Source organism: Salmo salar, chromosome ssa10 (genome assembly GCF_905237065.1).
Source record: "Salmo salar chromosome ssa10, Ssal_v3.1, whole genome shotgun sequence".
NCBI classification, from domain to species: domain Eukaryota; kingdom Metazoa; phylum Chordata; class Actinopteri; order Salmoniformes; family Salmonidae; genus Salmo; species Salmo salar.
Genome location: NC_059451.1, coordinates 100,564,082 through 100,584,088, shown reverse-complemented (window position 1 = coordinate 100,584,088; position 20,007 = coordinate 100,564,082). Strand labels below are relative to the sequence as shown.

General features: G+C 43.3%; 1 pseudogene; it reads right to left on the bottom strand.

The window, feature by feature from the left end:
* Positions 1–19,437, bottom strand: part of LOC123723936 (leucine-rich repeat-containing protein 4C-like) — a 50,139-nt pseudogene extending 30,702 nt beyond the window's left edge.
* Between the last annotated feature and the right edge of the window lie 570 nt (positions 19,438–20,007).

The following is a 20,007-nucleotide window of genomic DNA, read 5'->3' as shown; positions in this document are numbered from 1 at the left end:
GTGTGGTACAGTTACCCGCTACCTCTCATAGCCAGTTGGATAGAGTCAATGCACAGGGCGCGCTTCTTCACAAAATTGGATCTCAGGAGCGCTTATAACCTGGTGCGTATCCGGGAGGGAGACGAGTGGAAGACGGCTTTTAGTACTACCTCAGGGCACTATGAGTACCTCGTCATGCTGTACGCATTGATGAATGCCCCATCAGTCTTCCAGGCCTTTGTAGACGAGATTTTCAGGGACCTGCACGGGCAGGGTGTAGTGGTGTATATTGATGACATTCTGATATACAAGCGCCGAGCATGTGTCCCTGGTGCGCAAGGTGCTTGGTCAACTGTTGGAGCATGACGTGTACGTCAAGGCTGAGAAATGTCTGTTCTTTAAGAAGTCCACCGACAGGTGCAACCACGACCGCTGTGGAACGGGTAAGGGTTGTAACTTTCCTCTGGGCAGGTGCCTAGGGGCCTTGCACTGGGCGCACACTGAGCAGGATGAAACATAAACCCTCACGTCCTTAGCCAAGGTGGACCACCAGTACTTCCCACTAAGACAGCGCACTGTCTGACCGATGCCCGGATGACCAGAGGAGGGTGACGTGTGGGCCCAATAGATCAAACGGTCGTGGACAGCAGATGGAACGTAAAGATGCCCAGCGGGACACTGGAGGGGAGTGAGCTCTGCACGCAACGCCCGCTCGATGTCCGTATCCAGCTCCCACACTACCGGTGCCACCAGGCAAGAGGCCGGGAGTATGGGAGTGTGATCCATGGACCGCTCCTCCGTGTCATACATCCGGGACAGTGCGTCTACCTTAGCGTTCTGGGAACCTGGCCTGTAGGACAGGGTGAAGACAAAACGGGTAAAAAACATGGTCCCCCCTTCAGCAGTGAGGTAATGGGAGCCGCTACCTGACCAAAACCCTGGATAAACTTTCGGTAGTAGTTGGCAATCCCTAGAAACTGCTGCACTTCCTTTACCGTGGTGTGAGTCTGCCAATTACGCACGGCTGAAATGCGGTCACTCTCCATCTCCACCCCTGAAGTGGAAATGCGGTACCCTAGGAAGGAGACAGAATGTTTAACCTCTATGGGCTAGGTGGGACGCTAGCGTGCCACCCGTGGTGCACTCCATCAACAGCAGGTGCATTTCAAGAGCGGCAAATTTGAATCCAAATAAATGTCAAAATTCTAATTTTTCAAAAATACAACTATTTTACACCATTTCAAAGATAAACATCTCCTTAATCTAACCACGTTTTACGATTTCAAAAAGGTTTTACGGCGAAAGCATAAATTTAGAGTATGTTAGGACAGTACATTTACAAGAGTTGTGTGTAATGTTTTGTCAAGTCAAAGACAGGGTCACCAAAACCATAAAACCAGCTAAAATGATGCACTAACCTTTTACAATCTCCATCAGATGACACTCCTAGGACATTATGTTAGACAATGCATGCATTTTTAGTTCTATCAAGTTCATATTTATATCCAAAAACAGCGTTTTACTATGGCATTGATGTTGAGGAAATCGTTTCCCTCCAATAACCGGCAGTCAAGTCAGCGTCACAAATTAAATAATTAAAATTAGAAAACATTGGTAAAATATTATATTGTCATTTAAAGAATTATAGATTTACATCTCTTGAACTCAATCAACTTGCCAGATTTAAAAATAACCTTACTGGGAAATCACACTTTGCAATAATCTGAGCACTGCGCCCAGAAAAATACGCGTTGCGATACAGACTAGACGTCATGTTGGGGAGATCTAAAATCGAAAATACTATGTAAATAATCCATTACCTTTGATTCTCTTCATCAGATGTCACTTCCAGGTATCACAGGTCCATAACGAATGTAGTTTTGTTCAAAAAAGCTCATCATTTATGTCCAAAAATCTCCATCTCGTTAGCACATGATGTAAGCCAGCCGGACTTCTCGTCATGAACGAGGGGAAAAATATATTTCCGTTCGTTCAAACATGTCAAACGTTGTATAGCATAAATCATTAGGGCCTTTTTAACCAGAACATGAATAATATTCAAGGTGGACGAATGCATACTCTTTTATAACGTATTGGAACGAGGGTACCCAACATGAACTCGCGCGCCAGGTGTCTAATGGGACATCATCGTTCCATGGCTCTTGTTCGGTCAGATCTCCCTCCAGAAGACTCAAAACACTTTGTAAAGGCTGGTGACATCTAGTGGAAGCAATAGGAAGTGCCAAAATATTCCTAAGCCCCTGTGTTTTTCAATGGGATAGGTTTAAAGTCAATACAACACATCAGGTATCCACTTCCTGTCAGAAAATGTCTCAGGGTTTTGCCTGCCAAATGAGTTCTGTTATACTCACAGACACCATTCAAACAGTTTTAGAAACTTTAGAGTGTTTTCTATCCATATATAATAAGTATATGCATATTCTAGTTACTGGGTAGGATTAGTAACCAGATTAAATCGGGTACATTTTTTTTATCCAGACGTGCTTCCACTAGATGTCACCAGCCTTTACAAAGTGTTTTGAGTCTTCTGGAGGGAGATCTGACCGAACAAGAGCCATGGAACGATGATGTCCCATTAGACACCTGGCGCGCGAGTTCATGTTGGGTACCCTCGTTCCAATACGTTATAAAAGAGTATGCATTCGTCCACCTTGAATATTATTCATGTTCTGGTTAAAAAAGGCCCTAATGATTTATGCTATACAACGTTTGACATGTTTGAACGAACGGAAATATATTTTTTCCCCTCGTTCATGACGAGAAGTCCGGCTGGCTTACATCATGTGCTAACGAGACGGAGATTTTTGGACATAAATGATGAGCTTTTTTGAACAAAACTACATTCGTTATGGACCTGTGATACCTGGAAGTGACATCTGATGAAGAGAATCAAAGGTAATGGATTATTTACATAGTATTTTCGATTTTAGATCTCCCCAACATGACGTCTAGTCTGTATCGCAACGCGTATTTTTCTGGGCGCAGTGCTCAGATTATTGCAAAGTGTGATTTCCCAGTAAGGTTATTTTTAAATCTGGCAAGTTGATTGCGTTCAAGAGATGTAAATCTATAATTCTTTAAATGACAATATAATATTTTACCAATGTTTTCTAATTTTAATTATTTAATTTCTGACGCTGACTTGACTGCCGGTTATTGGAGGGAAACGATTTCCTCAACATCAATGCCATAGTAAAACGCTGTTTTTGTATATAAATATTAACTTGATAGAACTAAAAATGCATGCATTGTCTAACATAATGTCCTAGGAGTGTCATCTGATGGAGATTGTAAAAGGTTAGTGCATCATTTTAGCTGGTTTTATGGTTTTGGTGACCCTGTCTTTGACTTGACAAAACATTACACACAACTCTTGTAAATGTACTGTCCTAACATACTCTAAATTTATGCTTTCGCCGTAAAACCTTTTTGAAATCGTAAAACGTGGTTAGATTAAGGAGATGTTTATCTTTCAAATGGTGTAACATAGTTGTATTTTTGAAAAATTTGAATTTTGACATTTATTTGGATTCAAATTTGCCGCTCTTGAAATGCACCTGCTGTTGATGGAGTGCACCACGGGTGGCACGCTAGCGTCCCACCTAGCCCCAAGACGTTAAACAGCGGTTGACATGCTTCGACGTACGGCAATGGAATACTTTGAATTTTATTGTCAGGAATTGCGCCAAGCGCGCGACACTTCTTTACTATTTCGGATAGTGTCTGGAACGCACGAACAAAACGCCGCTATTCGGATATAACGATGGATTATTTTGGACCAAACCAACATTTGTTATTGAAGTAGACGTCCTGGGTGTGCATTCTGACGAAGACAACAAAAGGTAATGACATTTTTATAATAGTAAATATGATTATGGTGAGTGCTAAACTTGCCGGGTGTCTAAATAGCGAGCCCGTGATGCCTGGGCTATGTACTTAGAATATTGCAAAATGTGCTTTCACCAAAAGCTATTTTAAAATCGGACATATCGAGTGCATAGAGGAGGTCTGTATCTATAATTCTTAAAATAATTGTTATGCTTTTTGTGAACGTTTATCGTGAGTAATTTAGTAAAATGTTAGCGAATTCCCCGTAAATTTGTGGGGGTATGCTAGTTCTGAACGTCACATGCTAATGTAAAAAGCTGGTTTTTGATATAAATATGAACTTGATTGAACAAAACATGCATGTATTGTATAACATAATGTCCTAGGGTTGTCATCTGATGAAGATCATCAAAGGTGAGTGCTGCATTTAGCTGTCTTCTGGGTTTTGGTGACATTATATGCTGGCTTGAAAAATGGGTGTCTGATTATTTCTGGCTTGGTACTCTGCTGACATAATCTAATGTTTTGCTTTCGTTGTAAAGCCTTTTTGAAATCGGACAGTGTGGTTAGATTAACGAGAGTCTTATCTTTAAATGGCTGTAAAATAGTCATATGTTTGAGAAATTGAAGTAATAGGATTTTGAAGATTTTGAAAATCGCGCCACAGGCTGGCAGTGGCTGTTACGTAGGTGGGACGAATTCGTCCCGCCGGTCCCATAGAGGTTAAGGAGATGTTTATCTTTCAAATGGTGTAAAATAGTTGTATTTTTGAAAAATTTGAATTTTGACATTTATTTGGATTCAAATTTGCCGCTCTTGAAATGCACCTGCTGTTGATGGAGTGCACCACGGGTGGCACGCTAGCGTCCCACCTAGCCCCAAGAGGTTAAAAATGGGCACATATTTTTTTCAAAATTCTCAATACTGCCCCCTAGCCCCAACAGGCTAACGGATCTTCCTCCCTCACAGGGTAACACCACGATCCTGGTCGTTGTGGATTGGTTTTCTAAGTCCTGCCGTCTCCTCCCTTTGCCCGTTCTCCCTACGGACCTACAGACTGTGGAGGCCCTGTTCACACACGTCTTCCGGCACTATGGGGTGCCTGAGGACATAGTATCTGATCGAGGTCCCCAGTTCGCGTCAAGGGTCTGGAGGGCATTCATGGAACATCTGGGGGTCTCGGTCAGCCTTACCTCAGGTTTTCACCCCGAGAGTAACGGGCAGGTGGAGAGAGTGAACCAGGATGTGGGTAGGTTTCTGCGGTCTTATTGTCAGGACCGGCCGGGGGAGTGGGCGACGTTCATACCCTGGGCAGAGATGGCCCAAAACTCGCGCCGCCACTCCGCCACTCCTCCACTAACCTCTCCCCCTTCCAGTGCGTACTGGGGTGCCAGCCGGTTCTGGCGCCTTGGCATCAGAGCCAGATCGAGGCTCCTGTGGTGGACGACTGGTTTCGGTGCTCGGAGGAGACATGGGACGCCGCTCATGTGCACCTTCAGCGGGCCGTGAGGCGTCAGAAAGCTAGTGCAGACCGCCACCGCAGTGAAGCCCAGGTGTTCGCACCGGGGGACCAGGTCTGGCTCTCGACTCGAAACCTGCCCCTCCACCTGCCCTGCCGGAAGCTGGACCCACGGTTTGTGGGGCCATTCAAAGTCCTGAGGAGACTGAACGAGGTTTGAGACAGGTTACAGCTTCCCCCCGATTACTGTATTAACCCCTCATTCCATGTGTCTCTACTCAGGCTGGTGGTGGCTGGTCCACTCCAGGAGTCTGAGGTGCGGGAGGTACCTCCGCCCCCGGCGTATGCAGATCGAGCCATACTGGACTCGAGGCATCGGGCGAGGGGCCTTCAGTACCTCGTGGAGTGGGAGGGGTATGGTCACGACTTCCGCCGAACTCGGTCCCTCTCCTTGTTCGGGCGGCGTTCGGCGGTCGACGTCACCGGTTTTCTAGCCATCGCCGATCCACTTTTCATTTTCCATTTTCCATTTGTTTTGTCTTTGTTTTCTACACACCTGGTTTCTATAATAAGGCTGTAACGTAGGAAAATGTGGAAAAAGTCAAGGGGTCTGAATACTTTTCAAATGCACTGTAGCTATACCCATTGAATCTTATACTGCATGTGTAGCATGCTTGTATCAAAATAAGAAAAGAAAAGTACACTAAAGCAACATATCAAGGTTATGAGTTACAGAAACGAGCCTTGTCATTTGTAAGCCCTTGAGAGATACCTTGCAATGGTTCTAAATTAACTCTTACATGGTTCTTCTATAAACACCTGAGTGAGTGTATGTTATATAGAAGCAACGTATAATCATGCATTTTGATTATGCTAATTTGAACAACCATTATTTAAGGTACTAGACTATTTAAGGTTCCCACCTCTACTGTGAAGCACCTGATACATTCAAATACAACCACACACAACTAAGATTCTCACCGCACACTTTTATTTGACGCTATTTTGATATATAACACATTTCTCAATTTCTGCCACTGGGGTGGCTGGCAGTGGCTCATTTGTGAGTCAACACTGACCATCGGTCTACATCCAGCCAGTGTCAGGGAGGGCGATGTGGCCATCGGAGCATGAAAATAACCATGTAACGTGTCTGCAGGGCAGCCCATTCTCTATACAAATGAGCTGGGATCATATCCACGGGCTACGTCTACAGCACCGAGCCAGCCACAGAGCTGGAGCAATCGTCCGATTCCCCAGTCGGGGAATGACCCCGGAGCAACACATTTTCATGACAAATGAGGCGCAGTAATTCCGATTGGCCTCTTTAGACACGAGTTTCGGGCAGAGAGCTCATTTAGACTGCTGGCCCTGAAACCCATGTACGACCACAGCGTCATGCACATGCACACAAACACGCACGCAGACACACACACACACACTCATGAATAGATACGGATATAGACACACACCGGCACACAAATGCACACACAGACAGAAGGCACAGAGCGTCGTGTTAAGGTAAGTTTACATTCTGCAAACACACAGGCTCATTCATTCAAACCCACATCACACACACACATACACAGACATACACATACCCTCTGTCAATACCTCCCTTCCTTTCACAAACACAGATTTTCTTTGTCATTGCTATTGTGTATACCTCACTGAATTCCTGACCAATTTCTTCACTAACCAATGAGAGAGAGAGAGGTCTGTTGTTGTAGTCTGTTGTCCTTTAATGTCACTGATTTATTTCCACAATTAAGCAGAATCTGACACCCAGGTGCTTTATCGATCATTTCAGGCTGAGGAGAGGGAGGGGAGGGCACAACTCAGGAGATGTGTATCGGTCTAGATCAATCTCCCTGCATGTTTTCTTTCACAATCAATGTCCAAATAGCTCTATCACATAGGCAAGGATAAAATCCCCAAGTCTGTGTTTGTGTGCCTTTGTGAGTCTGTCTATGTTTGCGTTTGTGTGAGTCTGCATTTGGTCATGCTGTGTGTTCGTGTGTGTACCTCCCATTCTGTGATGCTTCATCCTGTTAAGGTTTCCGAGTGACTGTGGTTAGAAAATGGCCGCTAAACATTATGCTGTCATTTCATGGCTGTGTGAGGCAGTCAGAAGCATCTCTCTCTCTCTCTCTGTCCACATTAGTCCTGTCAACCTGGGTGTCTGGCAGAGGACAGGGTGACCATGCACAACATCCAGTCTGACCCGGCCATCTAGAGGTCACAACCCTGGGTCGCCAGGCTGCAGGCTAGAGCAGCAGCAACAGCAGCTTCTGGTCTGTGTGATGGAAGACGTGCCACAGACGCAACAGCTGCTGGACCAGGAAGAGAGAGAGTCAGAGAGGCAGCTCCCAGGGAACAGCTGTCTGCTAAAGGCTACCAGGGAGGGCAACAACTAACCAATCCAGGTGTTTGGTGAAGAATGGAGGAAGTGTTGTGTTGAATAACCTTTGTGACCCATTTGGTTTCTGTGAATGGGGTAACTATAATCAAAGGTGTGTTATGAATTTGGATTTTTGTTTCAAATACAATTGAATAAGCACAGTACAGTAACAACCCGTTGCATTTCTGTTTCAGCATATAAACCAGAGGTGTATCTTTATATGTAGTTTTCATCTTGAAGTGCTTGTGTGGAACACTGCATCGAGGAGCTTAATGACTCATGTTGACTGAGCTACAATACACATACCAAAGAATGGAGGAAGAGACAGAGTCAACTGAGAAATCTAGACACCAAGCCTATGGATGGAGGAGTGTCATTCCCACGATAGAGTGCCTATATCTAGTTAATAACAGCTAATTGAGCTCCAGGAGCTCTCTCTCATGCCCCGTCTATTTCAGTACACACCAGTGCAATTGTTTGTGTTCAACCAGGTTTACCTTTCAAACGCGCTTGGGAACATTTAGCAATGACACTGATGTTTGTTGTTGCACTGCTGCCGAGCTCCTGGTGATTCTGCTTTTAGCCAATCAGTAACACACAAGACGAGCACACAGACAAACAGATACTCACAACACGCATGGTCGCATGACTTTGTCTGAAAGTGGGGGTGCAAAAATAAAATATTCATATTACAACATTTCTTCATATTTATGAACAGAACACCACTTTTTTATTAGGTTCCGCCACAATAAATTATATTTAACTTGAATACTTGAATGAAACACACAAGGCCAGAAAAAATATGTGTGCATTTATCTAGGCCTATATGCAAACAGTGCAGAACAATTCCTAATATACAGTGCCTTCAAAAAGTATTCATACCCCTTGACATATTTCACATTTTGTTGTGGTACAGCCTGAAATGAAAATGGATTAAATATATGTTTTTTTTCTCACCTATCTACACACAATGGCCCATAATAACAAAGTGAAAACAATGACATATATCTTTTAAACATTTATTGAAAATCAAATACACATATGTAATTTACATAAATATTCACACCCTTGAGTCAAAACATGTTAGAATCACATGTGGCAGTGATTACAGCTGTGAGTCTTTCTGGGTAAGTCTATAAGTCTATTTCTGGGTGACTTTAACCTCCCCACGTCTACCTTTGACTCATTCCTCTCTGCCTCCTTCTTTCCACTCCTCTCCTCTTTTGACCTCACCCTCTCACCTTCCCCCCCTACTCACAAGGCAGGCAACACGCTTGACCTCATCTTTACTAGATGCTGTTCTTCCACTAATCTCATTGCAACTCCCCTCCAAATCTCCGACCACTACCTTGTATCCTTTTCCCTCTTGCTCTCATCCAACACTTCTCACTCTGCCCCTACTCGGATGGTATTGCGCCGTCCCAACCTTCGCTCTCTCTCTCCCGCTACTCTCTCCTCTTCCATCCTATCATCTCTTCCCTCTGCTCAAACCTTCTCCAACCTATCTCCTGATTCTGCCTCCTCAACCCTCCTCTCCTCCCTTTCTGCATCCTTTGATTTTCTCTGTCCCCTATCCTCCAGGCCGGCTCGGTCCTCCCCTCCTGCTCCGTGGCTCGACGACTCACTACGAGCTCACAGAACAGGGCTCCGGGCAGCCAAGCGGAAATGGAGGAAAACTCGCCTCCCCTGCGGACCTGGCATCCTTTCACTCCCTCCTCTCTACATTCTCCTCTTCTGTCTCTGCTGCTAAAGCCACTTTCTACTACTCTAAATTCCAAGCATCTGCCTCTAACCCTAGGAAGCTCTTTGCTACCTTCTCCTCCCTCCTGAATCCTCCTCCCCCTCCCCCCTCCTCCCTCTCTGCGGATGACTTCGTCAACCATTTTGAAAAGAAGGTTGACGATATCCGATCCTCGTTTGCTAAGTCAAACGACACCGCTGGTCCTGCTCACACTGCCCTACCCTGTGCTTTGACCTCTTTCTCCCCACTCTCTCCAGATGAAATCTCGCGTCTTGTGACGGCCGGCCGCCCAACAACCTGCCCACTTGACCCTATCCCCTCCTCTCTTCTCCAGACCATTTCCGTAGACCTTCTCCCCTACCTCACCTCGCTCATCAACTCATCCTTGACCGCTGGCTACGTCCCTTCCGTCTTCAAGAGAGCGAGAGTTGCACCCCTTCTGAAAAAAACCTACACTCGATCCCTCCGATGTCAACAACTACAGACCAGTATCCCTTCTTTCTTTTCTCTCCAAAACTCTTGAACGTGCCGTCCTTGGCCAGCTCTCCTGCTATCTCTCTCAGAATGACCTTCTTGATCCTAATCAGTCAGGTTTCAAGACTGGGCATTCAACTGATACTGCTCTTCTCTGTGTCACGGAGGCTCTCCGCACTGCTAAAGCTAACTCTCTCTCCTCTGCTCTCATCCTTCTAGACCTATCTGCTGCCTTTGATACTGTGAACCATCAGATCCTCCTCTCCACCCTCTCCGGGTTGGGCATCTCCCGGCGCGGCCCACGCTTGGATTGCGTCCTACCTGACAGGTCGCTCCTACCAGGTGGCGTGGCGAGAATCTGTCTCCGCACCATGCGCTCTCACCACTGGTGTCCCCAGGGCTCTGTTCTAGGCCCTCTCCTATTCTCGCTATACACCAAGTCACTTGGCTCTGTCATATCCTCACATGGTCTCTCCTATCATTGCTATGCAGACGACACACAATTAATCTTCTCCTTTCCCCCTTCTGATAACCAGGCGGCGAATCGCATCTCTGCATGTCTGTCAGACATATCAGTGTGGATGACGGATCACCACCTCAAGCTGAACCTCGGCAAGACGGAGCTGCTCTTCCTCCCGGGGAAGGACTGCCCGTTCCATGATCTCGCCATCACGGTTGACAACTCCCTTGTGTCCTCCTCCCAGAGTGCTAAGAACCTTGGCGTGATCCTGGACAACACCCTGTCGTTCTCCACTAACATCAAGGCGGTGACCCGATCCTGTAGGTTCATGCTCTACAACATTCGCAGAGTACGACCCTGCCTCACACAGGAAGCGGCGCAGGTCCTAATCCAGGCACTTGTCATCTCCCGTCTGGATTACTGCAACTCGCTGTTGGCTGGGCTCCCTGCCTGTGCCATTAAACCCCTACAACTCATCCAGAACGCCGCAGCCCGTCTGGTGTTCAACCTTCCCAAGTTCTCTCACGTCACCCCGCTCCTCCGCTCTCTCCACTGGCTTCCAGTTGAAGCTCGCATCCGCTACAAGACCATGGTGATTGCCTACGGAGCTGTGAAGGGAACGACACCTCCATACCTTCAGGCTCTGATCAGGCCCTACACCCAAACAAGGGCACTGCGTTCATCCACCTCTGGCCTGCTGGCCCCCCTACCTCTGAGGAAGCACAGTTCCCGCTCAGCCCAGTCAAAACTGTTCGCTGCTCTGGCACCCCAATGGTGGAACAAGCTCCCTCACGACGCCAGGACAGCGGAGTCAATCACCACCTTCCGGAGACACCTGAAACCCCACCTCTTTAAGGAATACCTAGGATAGGATAAAGTAATCCTTCTAACCCCCCCCCCTTAAAGGATTTAGATGCACTATTGTAAAGTGGTTGTTCCACTGGATATCATAAGGTGAATGCACCAATTTGTAAGTCGCTCTGGATAAGAGCGTCTGCTAAATGACTTAAATGTAATGTAATGTATAAGAGCTTTTTTCACATTATTATTAAAAAAATTCTTCAAGCTCTGTCAAGTTGGTTGTTGATCATTGCTAGACAGACATTTTCAAGTCTTGCCAAACATTTTCAAGCCGATTTAAGTCAAAACTGTAACTAGTCCACTAAGGAACATTCAATGATGTCTTGTTAAGGAACTCCAGTGTAGATTTGGCCTTGTGTTTTAGGTAACTGTACTACTGAAAGATGAATTTCTCTCCCAGTGTTTGTTGGAAAGAAGACCAGGTTTTCCTCTCGGATTTTTCCTGCGCTTAGCTCTATTATGTTTATTTTTATGTAAAAAAAAACCTCCCTAGTCCTTGACGATGACAAGCATAAGCATAAAATGATGCAGCCACCACCATGCTTGAAAATATGAAGAGTGGCACTCAATGAAGTGTTGTGTTGGATTTGCCCCAAACATAACATTTTGTATTATGGACCTGAAGTTGATTTCTTTGCCACATTTCACTCAAGGTTTTCAGTTATACTTTAGTGCCTTATTGCAAACAGGATGCATGTTTTGGAATATATATTTTTTTGTACAGGTTTCCGTCTTTTCCCTCTGTAATTTAGGCTAATATTGTGGAGTAACTACAATGTTGTTGATCCATCCTCAGTTTTCTCCTATCACAGCCATTAAACTCTGTAACTGTTTAAAAGTCAGCATTGGCGTCATGGTGAAATCCCTGAGCGGTTTCCTTCCTTTCTGGCAACTGAGTTAGGAAATATGCCTTTATATTTGTAGTGACTGGGTGCATTGATACACAATCCAAAGTGTAATTAATAACTTCATCACGCTCAAAGGGATATTCAATGTCTCCTTTATTTATAGGTGCCCTTCTTTACGAGGCAATGGAAAACCTCTATGGTCTTTGTGGTTGAATCTCTGTTTGAAATTCACTGCTCGAATAAGGGACTATAATTGTATATGTGGGGGTATAAAGATGAGGTAGTCATAAGAAAAATCATGGTAAACAATATTATTGCACACAGAGTCCATGAAATGTCTTATGTGACTTGTTAAGCACATTATTACTCCTGAACTTATTTAAGCTTACCTTAACATTGACACAACTGTGGAAAGCATCGGAGTCAATACGGGCCAGCATCCCTGTGGAACGCTTTCGACACCTTGTAGAGTCCATGACTCAACAAATTGAGGCTGTTCAGAGTGGAAAAGGGGGTGCACCTCTATTAGGAAGGTGTTCCTTATATGTTCTACACTCAGTGTATACTCAGTTAAAAGATTGATTTATTGAAATTACAATATCACCTGGTGATATTATATCATAGAACACAATCTTAAATGCAGTAACCTTAGCAGTTGTGCTTGCTTGTAGAAGCCTATAGCTGTGAAATGGCATAGCCTTGTTTTGTTAATTTAGCAGACAAGATACGTATTTACTGAGCCATTATCACAGTCAAGACACACCTATATTAAAGTAAAAAAACACAAGGTAATATAACAGAATAAAATGGAACAGAATATTTTCGATTTAGTTTATTCTGCCTGTTATTTGGAATTTTCTAAATGGACAATTCCACATCGAAAACTGCATGGTGATGAATTACAGCCACACATCTGTTTGGTGAGTAGGCCTAGGTTTAATGATTCTGAAGAAAACATTATCTTTGTCTTCATCAAACCAATGTTTTTGAATATTTTGAGTGTGTAACGAGTCTATGTTTAGGGGGGTTATAGTGTAGCCCTAGGCTAACCAAGTCTAAATGGCACTAGCAGTTTGCGAAAGGGACTAATTTGAAAATAGATGGGACACAAATATTTTGAAACTGCATCTTGTTGATGGAATATAGCTTGGGTACCCCTAACAGTTATAAACATTTATATAAGCATGTACAGTGCCTTCAGAAAGTGTTCACACCCCTTGACTTTTTCCACATTTTGCTGCATCATGTTATGGGTATGCTTGAAAGAGTTAAGGACTGGGAAGTTGTTCAGGATACAAAATAAAAGGAATTGCGCAAAGCACAGCAAAGTCCTAGAGGAAAACCTGGTTCAGCTTTCCACCAGACACTGGGAGATGAATTTACCTTTTAGCAAGACAATAATCTAAAACACAAGGCCAAATATACACTGGAGTTGCTTACCAAGATGACATTGAATGTTCCTGAGTGGCGCCATGATTGGCTCAGTGTTCTGTCACTCATTGGGACCTGAACATCACTGACATCATGATTCAACCTTATTTTTTCCCAAGTCCCCAGTTGTCTTGAACGCACCATGAATCCAGTGAATGCCAATCTTTGATGACAAAGTTTTATGACAAAATTTGCCCACAAGAAGGACTGCCGTGCCACCTTCCTGTTCAAGTGAGCGCAGTACAACAAGGTGAGTCCAAAAATGGCTTGTATGCTGCTGCATACATGATGTAATATGCCAGGGAGATATGCATACTGTAGCTAAGAAAGTAATACTAAGTGTATGTTGTGTAGTAAGCTGTTAGTAGCCCATGTGCCTCACCCTAATAATTTGGTCCCTTTCCCCCACATAACTTAGCCTACTGTTCTGAATTGGTGGTACACATGTTACCTTATAGCCTGTTTTAAAGAAATATAATCATTGAATATTGTACGAGCTTTCATTGTCTGCTTTAACTTCTCTAGGGTAGGGGGTAGTATTAAAAAACGTACCCAATTTAATCTGCATATTACTACTGCCCAGAAACCATATTAATACTGCAAAAACCTGAGAAGATTCTGTACAGGAAGTGCCCTCTCTGACCATTTCTTGGCCTTCTACACTCTCTTTATTGAAAACTGAAGATCTCTGCTGTAACGTGACACTTCCTACGGCTCCCATAGGCTCTCAGAGGGCGCCAGAACGTTGAATGATGACTTTGCAGCCCATGGCTGAAAAACAGTAGCGCATTTGGTAAGTGGTCGATCTGAGAACAATGAGACGGGTGCACACGTGCACGTGAAGAGGCCATTTTCAACTTTGAGTCTTTGAACGAAAACAGGGTTTCCCGGTCGGAATATTATCGCTTTTTTACGAGAAAAATCGCATAAAAATTGATTTTAAACAGCGTTTGACATGCTTCGAAGTACGGTAATGGAATATTTAGAATTTTTTTGTCACGATACGCGTCCGCGCGTCACCCTTCGGTCACCCTTCGGATAGTGTCTTGAACGCAAGAACAAAACAGAGGATATTTGAACATAACTATGGATTATTTTGAACCAAACCAACATTTGTTATTGAAGTAGAAGTCCTGGGAGTGCATTCTGAAGAAGAACAGCAAAGGTAATCCAATTTTTCTTATAGTAAATCTGAGTTTGGTGAGTGCCAAACTTGGTGGGTGTCAAAATAGCTAGCCCGTGATGGCGAGCTATCTACTCAGAATATTGCAAAATGTGCTTTTGCCAAAAAGCTATTTTAAAATCGGACATAGCGATTGCATAATGGAGTTCTGTATCTATAATTCTTAAAATAATTGTTATGTTTTTTGTGAACGTTTATCGTGAGTAATTTAGTAAATTCACCGGAAGTTTTCGGTGGGTATGCTAGTTCTGAACATCACATGCTAATGTAAAAAGCTGTTTTTTGATATAAATATGAACTTGATTGAACAAAACATGCATGTATTGTATAACATAATGTCCTAGAAGTGTCATCTGATGAAGATCATCAAAGGTTAATGCTGCATTTAGCTGTGGTTTGGGTTTATGTGACATATATGCTTGCTTGGAAAATGGCTGTGTGATTATTTGTGTCTATGTACTCTCCTAACATAATCTAATGTTTTGCTTTCGCTGTAAAGCCTTTTGGAAATTGGACAATGTGGTTAGATTAACGAGAGTCTTATCTTTAAAATGGTGTAAAATAGTTGATTGTTTGAGAAAATTGAATTGTGGTATTTTAGTTGGTTTTGTATTTCGCGCCGTGCGATGTCATTGGCTGTTGGCTAGGGGTTCCGCAGGCAGAATGGGGTTCCCGCTTAGCAGAACGTTTGTCCTCAACAGGTTAATGTCTTATTCTAAATTACGGATTGCCTCTTATCCACTCATCATCCCCCTAATGCCATAGTTTGTACATCTCAATTGTCAGTAGAAACCACATTTGTTTAACCCTTGTGTAGTCTTAACGTGCTGTATACTCCCTTTGTCCTAAGTGTAAAAAATAACCCGCTTTCACTAAACCCCTGAAATAAAGCAGCTTAATTGAATTTTAAACTTCAAATCCATTTTGCATGAAAAAATAACCTGTCATTCATCACATACTTTGTGAATATCTGGGTTTTCTTTCTACACAATGCAGAAAGACTGCATTTAATCAGTGGGCACCACTCTTTTTAATTACAACACACCTGTCATAATTGTTTTCTTTACTAAAGTAGAGTTTTATTATTATTATTATTATTATTATTATTATTGCTAAAGGTACTGCATAGCTGTAAACATATATTTTTTGCAAGAAATTGCACTTGTATAGCATAAGAAAGTAGCAGAAATGTGCAGAATGTAGTTTTGAATGCATTTTATTGAAGGGAAACAATAACAGTATTGAACCTTTTTGGCAACATGGTGATATATTCTTATATACTGTACAATGAGGAATTCAACTACAAAATACTTGTCTTCTCCCATTTTTTTAACCATTGCCCCACCCACAAGGTGTATAAAGAACAACAATAAATAAGAATAAAATAAGGTAATAGATACAAAACAAAAATGTGAAGAACATAAATCAATCAACTCTAATTAGCACATGTAGGACAGTATGCAGGTGTGTTTGCATGGACTTTGCAGATGTATTTCTCTCATGTGGAGCACATAGTATTTGTTTTCCAGTCCTTCTTTGGTGGCAGAATTGGCATCTCCTCCTCTTGCCTGCCCCCGCTGCAGCCTCAGGTGGATCAGGACAAGATTCAGCCCCTGAACAGTTTTCATAAGCGCTGCAGAGGCTGCTGTGCGGGGGAGGTGCTCCCTTCTTTGAATGTGTGGGGTCACAAGTGCCTTTCCCTGCTGCTCCAGGAGGAAAAGGCACTTATTCCGCTTTTCAGGCATCCAGGTAGTTGATCTTGTTGATCTTGTTCCATATCACAAAGGCATTGTATGAGGACACGTCAATGATGTTACAGAAGATGACCAGGGACCAGCGGGCAGTTATCCCCCTGCAGCTGTAAGTTCCAATCACCTTGTCCAGGTTGTCCATGCCTCCTTTGTTGTGGTTGTAGTCCAGGATGATGGCTGGCTTCCTGTACTCACGATCACTCATCTCAGATGTTTGTGCAGTATGCTCAGGAGGAACACATTCTTGTTCCTCTTTGGGAGGTAAGAAACTAGAGTGGTGGCAGGGGTGAAGGCAAACTTTGATGAGAAGGCCTCTCTCCCCCTTGTTGCGAGGAGAAGCAGGGGGGAGCTCGGGCTTGTTCTTTCTAACTGTGCCAACCATGGTGATCTTCCTCTTCAGGAGCTGCTGGCTGAGTTCAATCAGTAGCACACATAATCTAATTTTCTCATTTTGTGTGTGTGTGTGTGTGTGTGTGTGTGTGTGTGTGTGTGTGTGTGTGTGTGTGTGTGTGTGTGTGTGTGTGTGTGTGTGTGTGTTTGTTTTTGTGGTGTGTAAATCATTTTATAACTGCCGGTTCAAAAATGACCCTAAGACAATCTTTGTACCCTGGTGGTGTACAGCTTTCATGGAAATATGAACAAAGGCGATGTTTCACTTTTTCTAATTTTGCGGTCACTCTAGGAAAAGTCATCAAATTTCAAGTTGAAAAAATATAATTTAGGGGGTTTTCTCTGCTGTTAAACATAGTGGGGGGTCATTTTTGACCCTTCATTTTAGGGCTAGGGGGCAGTATTTTCACTTTTGGATGAAAAGCGTGCACAGAGTAAACGGCCTAATACTCCGGCCCAGAGTAAAAAATTAGCAAATTATTAGTATATTTGGATAGAAAACACTCTAAAGTTTCCAAAACTGTTTGAATGATGTCTGTGAGTATAACAGACCTCATATGGCAGGCAAAAACCTGAGAGAAATCCAACCAGGAAATTAAATTCTGGTTCCTGTAGTTTTCTCAAGTCCTTGCCTTTCCGACACACAGTGAGTTAGGACTCAAATAGCACATCCTAAGGCTTCCACTAGATGTCAATAGTCTTAGAAAGTTGTTTGAGCCTTTGCGGTAAACACAGCCCGAAGGAGAACGCTGGTAAGCAGGTGACCAGAAAAACACTTCAGTTCATTGTGCACATTCACATTAGAAGATACCTGCGTTACAAAACGTTTTTCAAGATAATGCATGGGTCCGGTTGGAATATTATTGAAGTTTGAACTTAAAATGGCCCTAAAGATTGACGCTATTCAACGTTTGACATGTTTGAACGAACGTAAATAGTACTTTTTTTACTTTTCGTCGTGAAGGTTTACTCACGCACCTACATTTTGAGTAGCCTACTGAAAGCGCAAACAACATGGAGTTATTTGGACATAAATTATGAACTTTATTGAACAAAACAACATTTATTGTGGACCTGGGATTCCTGGAAGCGCCTTCTGATGAAGATTATTAAAGGTAAGTGAATATTTCTTATGCTATTTATGCATTTAGATGACTCCAAGATGGCCGGTGTCTATAATTGCCTGCTTTTTTTTTCTGAGCACAGTACTCAGATTATTGCAAAGTGTGCTCTCCCAGTAAAGTTATTTTGAAATCTGTCAACACGATTGCATTCAGGAGATGTTAATCTATAATTCTTTGAATAACAGTTTAATATTTTATCAACGTTTATAATGAGTACTTTTGTAATTTGTTGTGCTGATTCACCGGCAGTTTCGGAGGAAAAATATTTTCTGAACATCACGCAATGCTGTTTTTGGATATAAATATGAACTTGATAGAACAAAAAATGCATGTATTGTCTAACATAATGTCCTAGGAGTGTCATCTGATGAAGATTGTCAAAGGTTAGTGCATAATTTTAGCTGTTTTTCTGCTTTTGGTGATGCTTGTCCTTGCATTGAAAATGTCTGTGTGTAATTTTTTGTCTATGTACTGTCCTAACATAATCTAACTTTATGCTTTCGCCGTAAAGCCTTTTTGAAATCGGATAACGTGGTTGGATTCAGGAGATGTTTATCTATAAAATTGTGTAAAATAGTTGTATGTTTGAGAAATTTGAATTATGACATTTTGTTGTTTTCGAATTTGGCGCTCTGATTTTTCACTGGCTGTTGAATAGTGTGAACCGTTGGTGGGACGTTTGAGAAATTGAAGTAATAGCATTTCTAAGGTATTTGAATAACGCGCCACAGGATTCCACTGGCTGTTACGTAGGTGGGACGATTTCGTCCCGCCCGGCCCTAGAGAAGTTAATTGTTGCATTCGGTTTCACTGGTTAAATAAATATGTGGAACCACAAAAACGCTGCATCTTGGTCCGCTCCTTCTAACAGCTGTGACAGCTGGCATGCATCAAACTATTTTTTGGGGGGTTTGCCCCACCAAGATTTACATGCTTAAATCGCCATTGCATAGGGGACAACACAGAGAATTAAGATAATTTAATATTGCTATCAAAGTGCTAAGGAGAGTAAATATCAAGGGGCTAACTTAGTAAACAAGAGTCGAATACTTGAACTTGATACAGTTTTTTAGATACATAATCATACATCCACAATGACTAAGGAATTAGCGCACCTTTGGTGCTACTATATGCTTTGTTATTTCCTGGAACTGCATAAAGGAAGATTATTGGAACTGAGATATCAATTTTTATTGTAATAGGACACCACTGCCTGACAAAGGCCACCCCGAAACCCAGGTCTCTTTGGACCTCCCTTCAGGCCAATGAGGAGTCATATCCCTGTCACTAAATCCCATGCTCCGCCCCTCCCCATCAGACTGGGCGGAGTCAGGCCCTGCGGCTAATCCAGGATCAGCCTGTAGCCTCTGGTTGTCTCTTTTTCTCCTTTTGCCTCTTGTTCTGCTCTCACCTGCCAATTTATTCACAGTCTCCGTGGTTTCTGGCCATCCTCACGTTTGCTCGCTTCGGCTGCTGGCTCACCCTGAAAGGAGAAGAGAAGAAAAATTACTCATTATGAATACTTAAAAAAGAGAAAAGAATGACTGTTTACAACGACAAGCCAAGCTGCTTGGATGACACTTGGTTTTGTGGACTCCTCACTTGGCAACGGCGGCTAGCGGAGTGCATTGGTACTGCGTAGAGGGTGCCAAGGTCTTTGTTGAAGCGGGGCGATTGTAGTACCGCCAAAGCAAGGGCTTAGCGAAAGGAAATGTTCTACCGGATAGGCATGGAATCACAGAGACTCTTATTAGTATATCCCACTCCAGCTATAGACCTTTAAAAATACATTACTGACACAGAATTCTGGCTAGGCCTATATCGAGTATCGCTGGAGACAATGTTGGCAGACTGAACCTGTTTTCATTAACCATGTGGAAACCATAAAAATCTTATCCACCCACCTGACAAAAAAATAACTCATACCTCCCCAAAACCCTTTCTTCTCTAAAAATATCTCTCTACATTCCTGGCTCTATCCCCTGCCCCCTCCCTCCTCCTCCTCTCCCTCCTCCTCCTCTCCCTTTCGGCTCTGCTGAGGCAGGTTTCGGTGCTT